General features: G+C 42.3%; 1 pseudogene; it reads right to left on the bottom strand.

Annotated features, from left to right (window-relative positions):
• Positions 1 to 295: 295 nt before the first annotated feature.
• On the bottom strand, positions 296 to 4,167 carry LOC148934038 (uncharacterized; annotated as a pseudogene).
• Positions 4,168 to 13,568: the final 9,401 nt, after the last annotated feature.

Below are 13,568 nucleotides of genomic sequence, written 5' to 3'. Positions count from 1 at the left end.
TGAGACAAGATCCTATAAAGTAACAATAATACTCTAATCATCACTACCCAATATGACATGGTAATGGGTTGCAAGACCTCCATATTGACTATCAAAGTAGCATGATGTCTGGAGTCTTTGCCCTAGCAGCAAGAAGCTTAGACATTATTCACTGAGGTGTCGTGTTCGAGCCTTCTTATCAACAATGGTGGATCCAAGAATAAAAAATCGTGGGATTGAACCGAACACGATTATAAATATAACATTTTAAAAAAATATTTATAAAAAAAATACATAAAATATAAATATCACAATATTATGCTATGTGAGATAGTTGGCTTCTTCGTGTATCAATTTTATGAAAACGACTCAAAATCCTTTCTTTGGGAATAGTTGCAAACACCTCACTCTCGTTATATACCATCAAACTGTCGTTCAACCAGTCATCTCCCATCTTATTTTGCAGCTCTGACTTCACAAATTTCATTGCAGAAAACACACTTTCAATAGATGTTGTCGCTACCGGTAAAAGTAAGACTAATTTTTTCAATTGATAAACCAATTTGAAAATCTTGTCTGTTGTCGTTTCAACCATCTTCATTGAAAGAGTTTCCAAATCTTCAACATCTGAAATGTATATCTCTTCTTGCATCACTCACAATGGATGAAAAGTCTTCCGGATAAACGGTGGCAAGATGAACATGTTTATCAACATTGAAATTGGAGAAATGATTACTTGGATCAAGACATGCCATACATTCGAGTAAGTTTGTGCTGGACTCACGATTCCTCATTTCTTGACTATATTAAGAGCATCTTCAATAGCGGCTAGCCCACCGGCTAGCCGATTCGCGTCACTAGCCGAACTATTGGAATCGGCCAGCGCGTTTTCGGCGAGAGAATAGGAGAGCACGCCGATTTGTGGGCGCTGGCCGATGCGCTCGCCGCCATTGTGGCGTGCCGATCGGCGAGCGATCAGCCAGCGCTATTTTTTATTTTATTTTATTTTGAAAATTTTTGAAAAACTATATATACGCGATTTTAGTTTCATTTGCACCACTTGTTTTAACGAGTTTTCTCTCTCTCTAAATTTCTATACAAGAGCAACATCGAGCAATGAGTAACGCGGGTGGTAGCAGTGGTGGTAGTGGTGGGGATGCTGAGGAGTACGAACGGCAGATGAACGAGGCTATGGAGGCCTACATTAACCGCGAGATAGAGCGGTACATGCGAAGGGTCGAACAACAGGTGGTATCTCGCCCTCCACCCGTTGTCCACCGCCAAACATGTTCAGGCGGCGTTTTAGAATGCGCAGGGAGTTGTTTATGCGTATCGTTGACGCTTTGGAGCGTCGATATCTGTATTTCCGCTTCAGGCACGATGCGGCTGGCAGACCCGGCCACACCCCTATTCAAAAGTGCACGGCGGCAATCAGGCAGTTGGCCTACGGATGCGCGGTAGACATGTGGGATGAGTACCTCCACATCGGTGAGTCGACAGCCCTGGAATGTCTGATGTATTTCTGTCAGGGCGTGATTGCAATTTTCCGTGATCAGTACCTTCGAAGCCCTACCCCCCAAGATTGTCAAGATCTGATGCAGATGCACGGGGATCAGCATGGGTTCCCGGGGATGTTAGGCAGCATAGATTGTATGCATTGGGAGTGGAAGAACTGTCCGATTGCCTGGTAGGGGCCTACACGATCGGCTACAGGGGAAAGAATCCCACGATGATCCTCGAGGCCGTAGCTGATTAACGGCTGTGGATCTGGCATGCGTATTTTGGGGTAGCCGGGTCGAACAACGACCTCAACGTCCTCAACTCGGCGCCCCTCTTCAACGAGCAGTGTCAAGGCATTAGTCCGGCCGTCTCATTTGTGTCCAACGGCAACCGGCATGATATGAGCTACTACTTGGCGGATGGGATATACCCTAGGTGGCCCGTCTTTGTGAAGACGATCAGGCACGCAAATGATGACAGGAAGGCCTACTTTGCGGAACGGCAGGAGTCGGCGCGCAAGGACGTGGAGCGCGCATTTGGTGTGCTCTAATCTCGATGGGCAGCAATCAAGGGTCCAACACGTTTGTGGGATGTCGGCTGCATTGTTGATATAATGTACGCTTGCATTATCTTGCACAACATGATCGTCGAAGACGAAGGCGTACAACTGACTAATTGGGTCAATGACGATGAAGCCGGTCCAAGCCACGGAATGGCCACCCCTAACGTACGACGTGGGGTACCTCACGATGAAGCCGGCCGCCTCCAGGCACATGCCGACATGCGCCAAGTGAATGCTCATATTCAACTCCAAAAGGATATAATTGAAGAGTTGTGGGCACGGAAGACTGCACGACGATAGTTTTTTTCTTTATTATGTAATTTTTTTTAATGAATGTACTTTTTTTTAAAATGAAATTAATATGTCTCGTAATTTTAATTCCGTAATTTATCGTAAATTTAATTCCGTAAATTTAGTTGTTTTTGAATTATTTTTATTGCGGCTAGCCTGTGGCTAGCCTATTTGCTTAAAATGATGATGTGGCAGGTGGAATTTTTAGTGCTGATTGTTAGAGTTTGTATACTAGAAATCACCTTTCGAGTGATTGAATACTGTTAAAACTCTTATTTTATTTTCCAAAGGAATAAACATATTATTTTTGTCATAATGTTGTTATGTTTTACATTTAATGGGTGTTTAGTATAAGTAACTTAACAAAGTCTAAGTCTTTGTTTTAGTAGACCGGTTGTGGCCGTCGTTCACTTTAAGGTAACACGGTCAGTTCTGAACAAAGAAAAAGAAGAATTTCACAACCTAGATAGGCTTAGACTACCTATCGTGAAAGGTTGCAATGTCAGTCTGATTATTTCTAAGCCTTACTGAAATAAGATGACGTTGGTGTGGTATAGCACTCAATGGATCTAACAACAAGACAGTCTTTATGCTATCTACTGAAAGACGAGGTCTTGTAAATTATTATTTCTTAATCAATGTACGTTAGCATTGAGCATACGGTATTGATTATGCACTACTTTGACTTACCAAATGGTGCGGGTTTTTCGCAACCCAATAAGCCTGGTATATTGGGTAGTGGTGATTAATATCTAGCGGTGCTAGGATTGCTATTATGTTGAATCGTGCGCGAGGTGAGTCTCGTTTGATAACATCCTCAAGAGAAGCTTGAAATAAGGTTTTATTATTCGGAACCTAGCTAGTTGGAGTTTAATTACTCTATGAATAATAAATAAGATCTTCTTGCTGAGTCCTCTCTTGGAATAAATAAGATATTAATTAATTAAGTCCACAGCAGACAATAATTAATTAATGGATGTTTCTATCTTAAGCGCGGGAAATAAATATCAAGCAATGGAAACCCGGAGAACTTATAATTTCGGATTTGGATGGGGAATGCAATATTACTTCTGTAGTGGCTGCTCGTAATATTCCAATTATAAGCTTATATTAAATTGGTTTTAATTTAATTAGTAAAAAGCTAATTGGATGAGCCCATATCCAAAGCCTTCCATAGACCCCTGTCTGGGCCCAATATGTGACTTATTATAAATAGGAGAATAAAGGAGACAAAAAATATATTTATTTTTCATCAAAATTTTCGTCCCCCTCTCCTATACTGTGAGAGACGATTTCTTCTCCTTCGTGGGAAAGGTTTTCCGTCTTCTTTATTTAAGTTCTAGTACACTGGTGAGATCAGCCCACCCTGATATCAGTTTACAGTTCGGGAACCAGACAGAAGATCCATGGTTTTGTACTAAAGATCTTCACGTGGAGAAGGCGCTAGCTATCTTCGATTCTTTGGAGAATCATCAAGGTATAATGGCTAAACCGTAGAAAAGCATGTTTTAGGTTTCAATTAATTTAAAGCATGTTTTATTTGAGTTATGAGCATGTTACATGTGATAATTACACGAATAGAATTTGTCTAAATAATCTGCTAAATAGAGCAGAATTATTATATAATTGATTTATATGAGTGCTTCCGCTGCCAGTTCCTTCACTGATGACATGGCAGGGAGAGAGAGTGGCTAGCCTGTGGCTGGTTGGAGATGCTCTAAGCCAACAGGAGTTAATATCTAAGTTTAAATAAATAAGAATATTAGTTATCAAAAATACCTGACAAAAAATTTCAACACAGTAATAGCGATAGTTTGTAATACTTTCTCCATCATTCTTTATGCGAATACGTCTTGGAACAATGTCATCCAGGGACTTTAACTTCATTTACCCACAAAATGCTTCCACTTCTTGCAAGAAATCATCCCATCCAGACTCTCGAAATGCTTGCAAAGTCCTCTTTCGCAATCACTGTCAAATTTATCGCATTCAAAATATTTTGATCTCTATATTGTAGCGAACAAGATAGTGCTTCAATCATACCCAACAAACGTTTCATCAACATCATGAAAAACACAAAATCAAAATTTTCCATCTTTTGGAGCAACCCCTTAGATTTGCCACTTGTTTCTGGATTAACTCCATCTTCAAATACTATTTCAAGTACTTTGACTATTGATGCTTATTTTAGAGTATCCAATTCAGTTCACATAAATTATCAAGTTTAACTAATTAATTAGGAGTATAATAATACTACAGTGTCGTAGCAGTACTTCAAGTGTCGATCCACATGGAGGTAGAAGATTGTTTAAAACTTAAAAACTTGAAAAGATATAGCATAAAGATTTGATTTTTGATTTTGAAAGATTGGGACAAACGAAAATAAAAGATTAACAATTGAAAGACTTTTCAAAGAGAAAATTTGTCACTCCAAGTTGCTCACTAGACTTGTATTGTTCTACACCTTTAACAATGAAACATATGAACGGATTAAAACATCAACCTAATCACATCCACTGAACATGTACACGATGAGTAGTTCACAATTAGCTGAACACATTACCTATGAACCAATTTTCAATGATTATAAACTCCCGCGGAAGCGCTAAAGAAATAAACATCTACTATGATCACCCACTTAATCCACTATCAAATTATACTTAAAATAATTATAATTCGATACCATATCAACAATCAATTACTCATAAACTATGTTAAAGAGACAATAGCAAAGGAAAGAACAACACTACTTTATTAGCCAAAAACATAGTGTATAAATATTGAGCACACTGTTGGTAACAAACACATGAGTTCAATGTTGTAGAAACATTCATACAAAGCCTATTACAACTTGGAGCAACATAGAGAGTTTAGCCCAAACACATGGTGGAATTTGCAACAAAAACCATAGGAAGCATGCTCACGTTCAGTGGAATTGGGATTTGGAGACGGATCGTCGGAATGTTGGTCGAAATTTCTTCCTTTTCTTCTTTCTCCTCTCTTTCTCTCTTTTCCTCTCTCTTCTTTCTCCTATCTGACTATGTCTGAATGCCTCCAAAAACTGCTCCAGAAACCAATTTGACAACTAAAATGGTGCCAATCCGGGCATTTTTTATGCCAACCCAGGCGTTTCTACTGGACCCAGGCATTTTCTATGCCAAAAACGCCCGGGTCGGGTGTTTTCGCCGGGTTCGCACTATTCCGCGTAGTCTTCATCATGGCCATAACTTCTTCATCCGAGCTTCGATTGAGGCGTACAAGGTATCCACGCGAAGCTATTTCAAAGACGAAGATAACAGTGGTAAGATAAAAGAATTTAAACATTATCTTAATAGGCAACGAACACTTTGAACCATACCCCACTGCTTTGGATCATTGTAGTCACTTCACATGTACATATATCAACTATATATAACAATCAAACGTTAATGACCAATTGATAGATGATTTAAATATACAAAATAGGAGAAATCTTGGAGTAGAATTAACATTATTCGATTTACATTAACTATCGAGGACTACATAGATGCAAGACGAATTGTAGTGATATAATGAGATCTCAATCGAGTGTCATCCGGTCTATGTAAAGAAATTTCTTTATTTAGACCTTTACTTGAACTGATTTTCCCTTTCTCAATCCTTTCAACCATTCTATCATATTCAATTTGATACGAGGTAACTCGTACCGGGGGATAACTGCGAGAGATTACAAAGAAGATATTGGTTCGTTCGCAGGAAGAATCCCTTCGAGCAGCCAATTATCGTTCAACTAGGGTTTTGAGCAAGAAAATAAATTGCAGGAATAAAAGAGATGATAAAAATAAGATAATTATGATATATTGATTGGTTGAAGAAAATAACAATGTCTCCTATTTATAATAGGAGTATTCTAATTTAATGAGAAATAAATAAACCTAACTTACTGAACAAGAAATAAATATGCTAGAAAGATATGATAGTTAAATAATTAATAGGATATGAAGGATATTCTTGAAGATATTCCCGTATCACATTTTGTCGGAGTTTATCTGCCCTTTTACAAGAAGATCAACATATTGTAACGATCGGGCTAAGATAGTTGAAAAAATTAGAAACATGTCGATTGGCCTTACATAGTGACACACATACCAATTGAAATTGATGGGCAAAACAATGGACATACCATGCCCGTGAATTTTCTTTAAAATAAGTGCTTTGAGTCCATTAAATTCACCCCTCATATTTGAAGCCCCATCATATCCCTAACCTCTCAATCTTTACAAGCTGGGACTAAAAAATGCCTTAGGCGATTTCACACTGAGTGTGTGCGATTTTCACACAGTGATTCCGCGCTGAGTTTTTCTCAATTTCTCTTCGGTTTCTCTTGGGATTTCTACCGGTAATCTCTCCTCTTCTTGTGATTTTTGTCTGGGCTTCTCGATTGGGTTGGGTGGTAAGTTCTCAGCTGATTGGGTGGGGTGTTTTCGGCTTGTTTTTGGTAGTGAGCTCAGTTTGTTTGGTAGGTGGTTTGGATGGCGAGTTCTGGGGAGCTGGAGGTTTCTCCAGCGATTGGGTGTGGGGGTAGAGGTTCTTCCTCCTCCTGAGTGTGATGCGAAAGGGGTTTTGGCCTCGGTTGAGGGAGGAGAATATGTTTCGCCCAATCTTAGGCGATCGGGGAGGAAGAAGCCGCTTCGTTCGAACTCTGGGCATCTTCTTAAATCAAGGCCTCTTTCGCCCATGATGAGAATGGCGGAAATGAGGAGAAATGGGCTTCGATAAGAGCATGAAGCAATCGGAGATGCAGGGCGTGGAGGGCTTTCCCTCTTTTTCCAGCAAAAGGAGGAAGAGGTCTAGTCGCAATGGACCGAAAGCTCTGCTCTCGGTTCCAGGGGTGGAAGAGGTTAGGGTTAGATCTGTGGAAGTTGTGGAGGGGGAGGAGTGTGTAGATGAGGTTGCTTGGGCTACGAGTGGTTCTTTGGAGGAGGATCGTTGTGCTCTGGTTCCTTTGAATGGCTTGGCTGGGGAGGGAGTTTTGGAGTTGTTAAGGGGTTAGCAAGTGATGGGATGGGTGTTGAGAAGTCTGAAAATAGGCTGGAGCTCCCAGAAATTGGCATAGCAGATGAGGGGTTTGGTGGAAATCGGGTGGGGAGGATGATTTTCAGATGGTATCGTTGGATGCTAGTGAGATCGGTGAAGGTATTAAGGGGTCTCCTAGTCTGCCTGCTGTTGAGTCCATGGTGGCGGTCTCAGAAATGGATATGATGTTGGATCTTAGTGAGGCTCAACCTTTGCAGGATATGTCATTTTTGCAGACGAAGGGAAATCTGGAGGTGAGGAAAGGTCCGGAAAGGATGGAAATTGAAAATGTAAGTGCTAAATGGGCAAAGTTAACAGAGATAAATCTGGAGGAGCAGCTTCTGGGTGGGAAGTTTTTATATGGGGAATTTCCTCCTCTTAATAAAGAGGCTTTTAAAAATGGAAAGAACAAGAAGGTGCCTCCCATGGTTGTGCAGAAGGGTAAGGAAACACAAGAAGGAGGAGAGGTGCAGGGAGAGGTGCCTAAGGTAACCAGACCCCCCGTGGCTCATCAAAATGTTAAGGCAGGGGATCCTAGAGGCAAAAATGGGGTTATGTATAGGCAGTTTGCTGATATCCTTAAGGCCGGTGAGAAGGAGCCGATTTTCTTTGAGCCAGAGAAGATAAGGAGGATGGGTATTGTAGAAGAATCTTCGGGACTTCCCTCTATCTATTTCTCTGGATCTGACACAGCCTTCCTAGCGGAGAAGCTTGGCATGCGGTGGTAGAAAAGTTCTCACACTCAATTCCTTCAGGACATCAAATTCAGAATGCTTTACAAGGAATGAAATTTTCAGGGGAGTTCTCTTGGAGCTATATTAATGCAAAACATATTCTGGTCCAGTTTAAGCTTCTTGCAGACTATGCCAAACTTCTCAATGGTCCGAATGACAGGCCGGTTTGGTTTATAGATAGACACCCCATGAGAATATTCAAATGGACTCCAGACTTTGATCCATTTTTTGAGTCACCTATAGCTCCTGTCTGGTGTAATCTGGTGGGTCTTCCAATTCACCTGTTTGAAAGGTCAGCGTTGTTTGCCATTGGAGGGCTGCTTGGAACCCCAATCCAGGTTGATTATGCCACAATCTCTCAAAAACGGCTTTCCTTTGCAAGGATATGTATTGAAATTGACATCTCAAAAGCTCCTCCAGAGGAAATTGTAATAGATATTCAAGGGAGAGAAATACGGCAAAAAGTCAAGTGGGATACTTTATTGTGATGAGTGTAAACATGTGGGGCATTCGAGGGAGACATGTTATGCCAATGGTAATAAGGAGAAGATGGCTAGGAGGAATTATAACAACCATTATGCTAAATGGCGACATCCGAAAGAGAAGGAGAAGGTGGAAAAAGAAAGGCAGTCGGTTGCGGAGGTAGAGGTTGCTGGGCCTCAACCTCCTCCGGGGGCCTTGGTGGTCATGAAGGACATGGGAGAAGGGGCTGCTGTTGAAGCAATGGAAGTTCAGAGGGAGGAGGTAGGGAGTGCTCAAGAGTTTGGTTTGGAAGATGCTGGCTTCGAGTTTGTTGGGGGTAAAAAGGGGAGTTCTGGAGGGTTCAGAGGTAGGTGTCAGGGCAGGGGTTTGGGGAGGTCCCTCTCCTTTGATAGAGGCAGGGGTGGGAGAGGGGGAGGCAGAGGGGATTATAGTTCTGGTAGGTTTGATGCTCTGATTGCCCTGTCTGGAAAGGAGGTGGGGGGATCTTCTGGGGCAATGGGGCAGAGTTCATTCTCAAATCCTATGTTCTGCAAAATGCTTCCTAATGGGGACTTTGAGGATAAGGTATATGAAGATGAGAAAGATTGGGAACCGGATGATGATCAGGGTGAGAATGAGGAAGAGGAGAGTGGCAGCCTGCAGGATAAAAGAGAGGCTGATCCAAGTGGCCTCTTGAGTCAGTCTAATGAAAGTCTACATGGAAAGGAGGTGGGGGAATCTTCTGGGGCAATGGGGCAGAGTTCATTCTCAAATCCTATGTTCCGCAAAATGCTTCCTAATGGGGACTTTGAGGATGAGGTGTATGAAGATGAGAAAGATTGAGAACCGGATGATGATCAGGGTGAGAATGAGGAAGAGGAGAGTGGCAGCCTGCAGGATAAAAGAGAGGCTGATCCAAGTGGCCTCTTGAGTCAGTCTGATGAAAGTCTACACGAAAAGGATGTGGGGGAATCTTCTGGGGCAATGGGGCCGAGTTCATTCTCAAATCCTATGTTCCGCAAAATGCTTCCTAATGGGGACTTTGAGGATGAGGTGTATGAAGATGAGAAAGATTGAGAACCGGATGATGATCAGGGTGAGAATGAGGAAGAGGAGAGTGACAGCCTGCAGGATAAAAGAGAGGCTGATCCAAGTGGCCTCTTGAGTCAGTCTGATGAAAGTCTACAGAAGAATGGGAGGTTTGAGCCCTCCGGGGAGTCCATGGTTTCCTAATGTCGTGCAACATATTAATATGGAATGCTCGAGGTGTTGCGAATAAGGGCACACAGAGCACCATCAAATTCTTGATCAAAGCTCACAAGATTTCGATCATGGCTATTATTGAGCCACTTATAAAACCAAAACCAGATTTTTTTAGCAGAATGTTTGGGCTTCAGTTCAAAGGAGTTAATGAGAATGGACAAATTTGGCTTTTTGCAGAGAATGGAATGGAGATTGATGGCTTGGATATTTCGGAGCAGGTCCTTCATGGCCGCATAACTTCTGAGCTCTTCCCGGTTCCTTTTCATATCTCAGTGGTGTATGGGAAATGTACGAGAGAAGGAAGATTTCCTCTGTGGGATAAGCTCAGGGATCTCTCTGTAAAAATGGAAGGGCTCCCGTGGCTGGTGGGAGGAGATTTTAATGTTTTCCAGAGGAGGAGAGGCAAGGTTCTAATAAAAACAGGACAAGAGAGATGGTGGATTTCGCCAATGCTTTATGCGACTGCCAACTCCTGGACCTTGATGCAGATGGAGCAAAGTTCACTTGGGCGAGAGGGAGTATTTTGGAGAAATTGGATAGAGCTTTGATTGGGGAGGGTTGACAGGATCTCTTTTCTTCAACAAGGGTTACTAATCTGCCTAGGGTGATGTCAGACCATGGCCCGTTGCTCACCCAATGCAAGTTGCCACGCCCTCCTACCCGACCATCGTTTAGATTCCAGAACATGTGGGTCAGACACTACTCCTTTTTGAGTAAGGTGGAGGAGAGTTGGACTGAGTCTACGGGGGAGAAGGGTATGTTGAACCTACAACTGAAACTAGGTCGGGTTAAAAAGTGCTTGAAGTGGTGGAATAAGAATGTTTTTGGGAATATTTTTGAAAAGATAAAGATGGCTGATCTCGCAGCCCAGGAGGCTCTTAAAAAGTTTGAACAAGATCAGTCACCCCTCTCTAAGGAGGAGATGAACAGGACAGCAGAGCTAGTGCTTTCTTTGAGAATGGAGGAGGACTACTGGAAGCAGAAGGCGACTATTCGTTGGACGGTTGAGGGAGAGAGAAATACTAAATTCTTTCAAGGATGGGTCAAGCAAGAGAGGGCAAGGTCTAGAATCCATGCGATTGAGGAGGAGGGAAGGATCATAACAAACAATGAGGAGTTATGTGCTTTGGCTGTCAGGTTCTTCAAAAATTTGCTAACGTCGAATATTGAACACCTGCAGGAACCGGAGTTGGAGCTTTTGGCGTCTCTGCCCCCTAATTTTGATTTGGAGGTGTTGGACAGCCTCCCCACGAAACAAGAAGTAAAGAAGGTTGTGTTTGGAATAAGTGCGGACAGTGCTTCAAGGCCGGACGGTTTTTCATCCCTGTTCTTTCAAACCTGCTGGGATATTGTGGGCTCGTACGTTACTGAAGTAGTTATTGATTTCTTCCAAGGATCTCACATGCCTAGCGGATTGGCGGCAACCATGATTGTTTTGATTCCTAAGAAGAAAAGCCCATCCAGTTGGTCTGAGTTCAGACCGATAAGCTTATGCAACGTCTCTAATAAAATTATCTCAAAGTTGCTGGCAATGAGGATGGCGCCCCTTCTCCCTGATCTTACCTCTCCAAATCAAAGTGGCATTATAAAAGGTCGTCTGTTGAGTGATAATGTCTTGTTGGCTCAGGAATTGTTCCATGAGTTATGGAAGAGCAATCCTTCTCCAAATCTGGCGCTTAAATTAGATATGGCTAAGGCATATGATCGCATTCAGTGGCCTTTCTTGCTAAAGGTGTTAAAGCAGATGGGATTCTCGGAGTTGTGGTTGGGAATGATTGAGAGATGTATAAATCCATGTTGGTTTTCCATTCTTATAAATGGATCCCCAGCTGGCTTTTTCAAATCCACAAGGGGGCTTCGGCAAGCTGACCCTTTATCTCCCTCGCTCTTTATTTTGGCGGCTGACTATCTTTCTAGAATTCTTGATCGTCTTATTCAGGGAAACAAGAGCATGAGATATTGTACGGCTAGATACACAATGGAGATATCTCATTTGGCCTATGCGGATGATGTTATCATCTTTACTCAAGCTAGGAGGGCCTCTTTAAGGAAGCTTAAGAGATGTCTTACTCACTATGAGGAAGTATCAGGTCAAAAGATCAATGAAGCAAAGAGCTACTTCTACATCGATAAGAAACATTTGGGGTGGGCAGAAGATGTGGCCACGGTTGGAGGATTCCAGCAAGGTAGCCTCCCCTGAACCTATCTCGGAGTTCCCATTTTTCGTGGCAGGAAGAAATCTAACATGTTTATGTTCATACGGGATAAGATATCCCAGAAAATTCTTAGTTGGTGCCACAGACACCTCTCCTTTGGGGGACGGCTTACCTTGGTGAAGAGCATTCTGGAAGCAATCCCGGTTCACATCTTTCAAGTTCTTGAGCCAACGAAGGGTGTTCTTCGAATGCTGGAGCAAGTCCTGGCCAGATATTTTTGGGGCTCCTGTAATACAACCAGGGAAACTCATTGGATTAAGTGGGCAGATGCTTGTAGGCCCACATCAGAAGGGGGCTTGGGATTGAGGAGTATGGCAGATTCTGTGGAAGCCTATAGCTTCAAACTGTGGTGGAGATTCCGGGAACAAAAGTCTTTATGGGCGCAATATATGTATAAAAAATACTGGTCAATCTCTGCCGCCTTAAATATTTACAGATCGAGTAGATTCAGTCCAGTTTGGAGAAGGATGTTCGGAGCCGGGATCAAATGCCAAAGCTATATCAGGTGGATGTTAGGTTCTGGTAAGATCAGCTTTTGGGATGATACTTGGTTGGAGGATCAGCCAATCAGCACCTTTTGTGCAAAAGCTGGGTCTCCTCAGTTTGCAAGAGTTTGGGAGTTATGGTCAGATTCTGGATGGAAGGAAGATGATGTTCTGGACCTGATGGATGAATGGGGTGTGCCAGGGGAGGTGAGTAAGAGAATTCTAGATACTCTGATTAACCTGGGGACAGAGGATATCAGTTGATGGTCCTTGACGCCGCATGGGAATTTCACAGTCTCCTCGGCCTGGGAGCTGGTTAGAAACAGAGGGGAGGAGTTGGAAGTGTATGGATTTATCTGGGGAGGAAACATTAGCCCCACAATATCTGTTTTTCTCTGGAGACTTCTTGCTAACCGGATCCCGGTTGATGTGAAAGTTCAATGGAGGGGAGTGTCTCTTGCCTCAAAATGTCGTTGTTGCTCTAAACCAAGTATGGAAACAAGAATGCATCTTTTTGTGAATGGTGAAGCAGCTTCTACTGTGTGGGATCACTTCTCAAGGTGGTTTCTGATGGTGCTGGCAGCGGAAGCGGGCGCATAAATAACAATCACATAATAATCAGATCTATTTAGCCGATTATTTAGACAAAATCTATTCGCGTAATTATCACATGTATCATGCTCATAACTTGAATAAATCATGCTTTAAGAATATTGAAACCTAAAACATGCTTTTCTACGGAGTAGATAAATACCTAATTAATTCTCCAAAGAATTGAAGATGGCTAGCTTCTTCTCCACGTGATGCTTTGGGTACTAAACCACAAATCTTCTCTCTGGTTCCCGAACTGTATCCCAATATCAGTGTGGGCTGATCTTACTAGAATACTAGGACTTAAATAAAGAAGACAGAAGAAATCCTTTTTGGAATAGGAGAGGAATTCGAAAATCCCTACAGCTGGAGAAGCTGTAATTTTTGAAAATTTCAACAAAATAAAAATTGTGTTTTCTGTCTCCTTTAT

The sequence above is a fragment of the Salvia hispanica genome, chromosome 1 (assembly GCF_029641045.1).
Source record: "Salvia hispanica isolate PSC_SH4W2 chromosome 1, Shi_PSC_v1, whole genome shotgun sequence".
In the NCBI taxonomy this organism is placed as follows: Eukaryota; Viridiplantae; Streptophyta; class Magnoliopsida; order Lamiales; family Lamiaceae; genus Salvia; species Salvia hispanica.
Note: the sequence above shows the minus strand (reverse complement) of the source record. Positions and strands in the feature narration are given on the sequence as shown.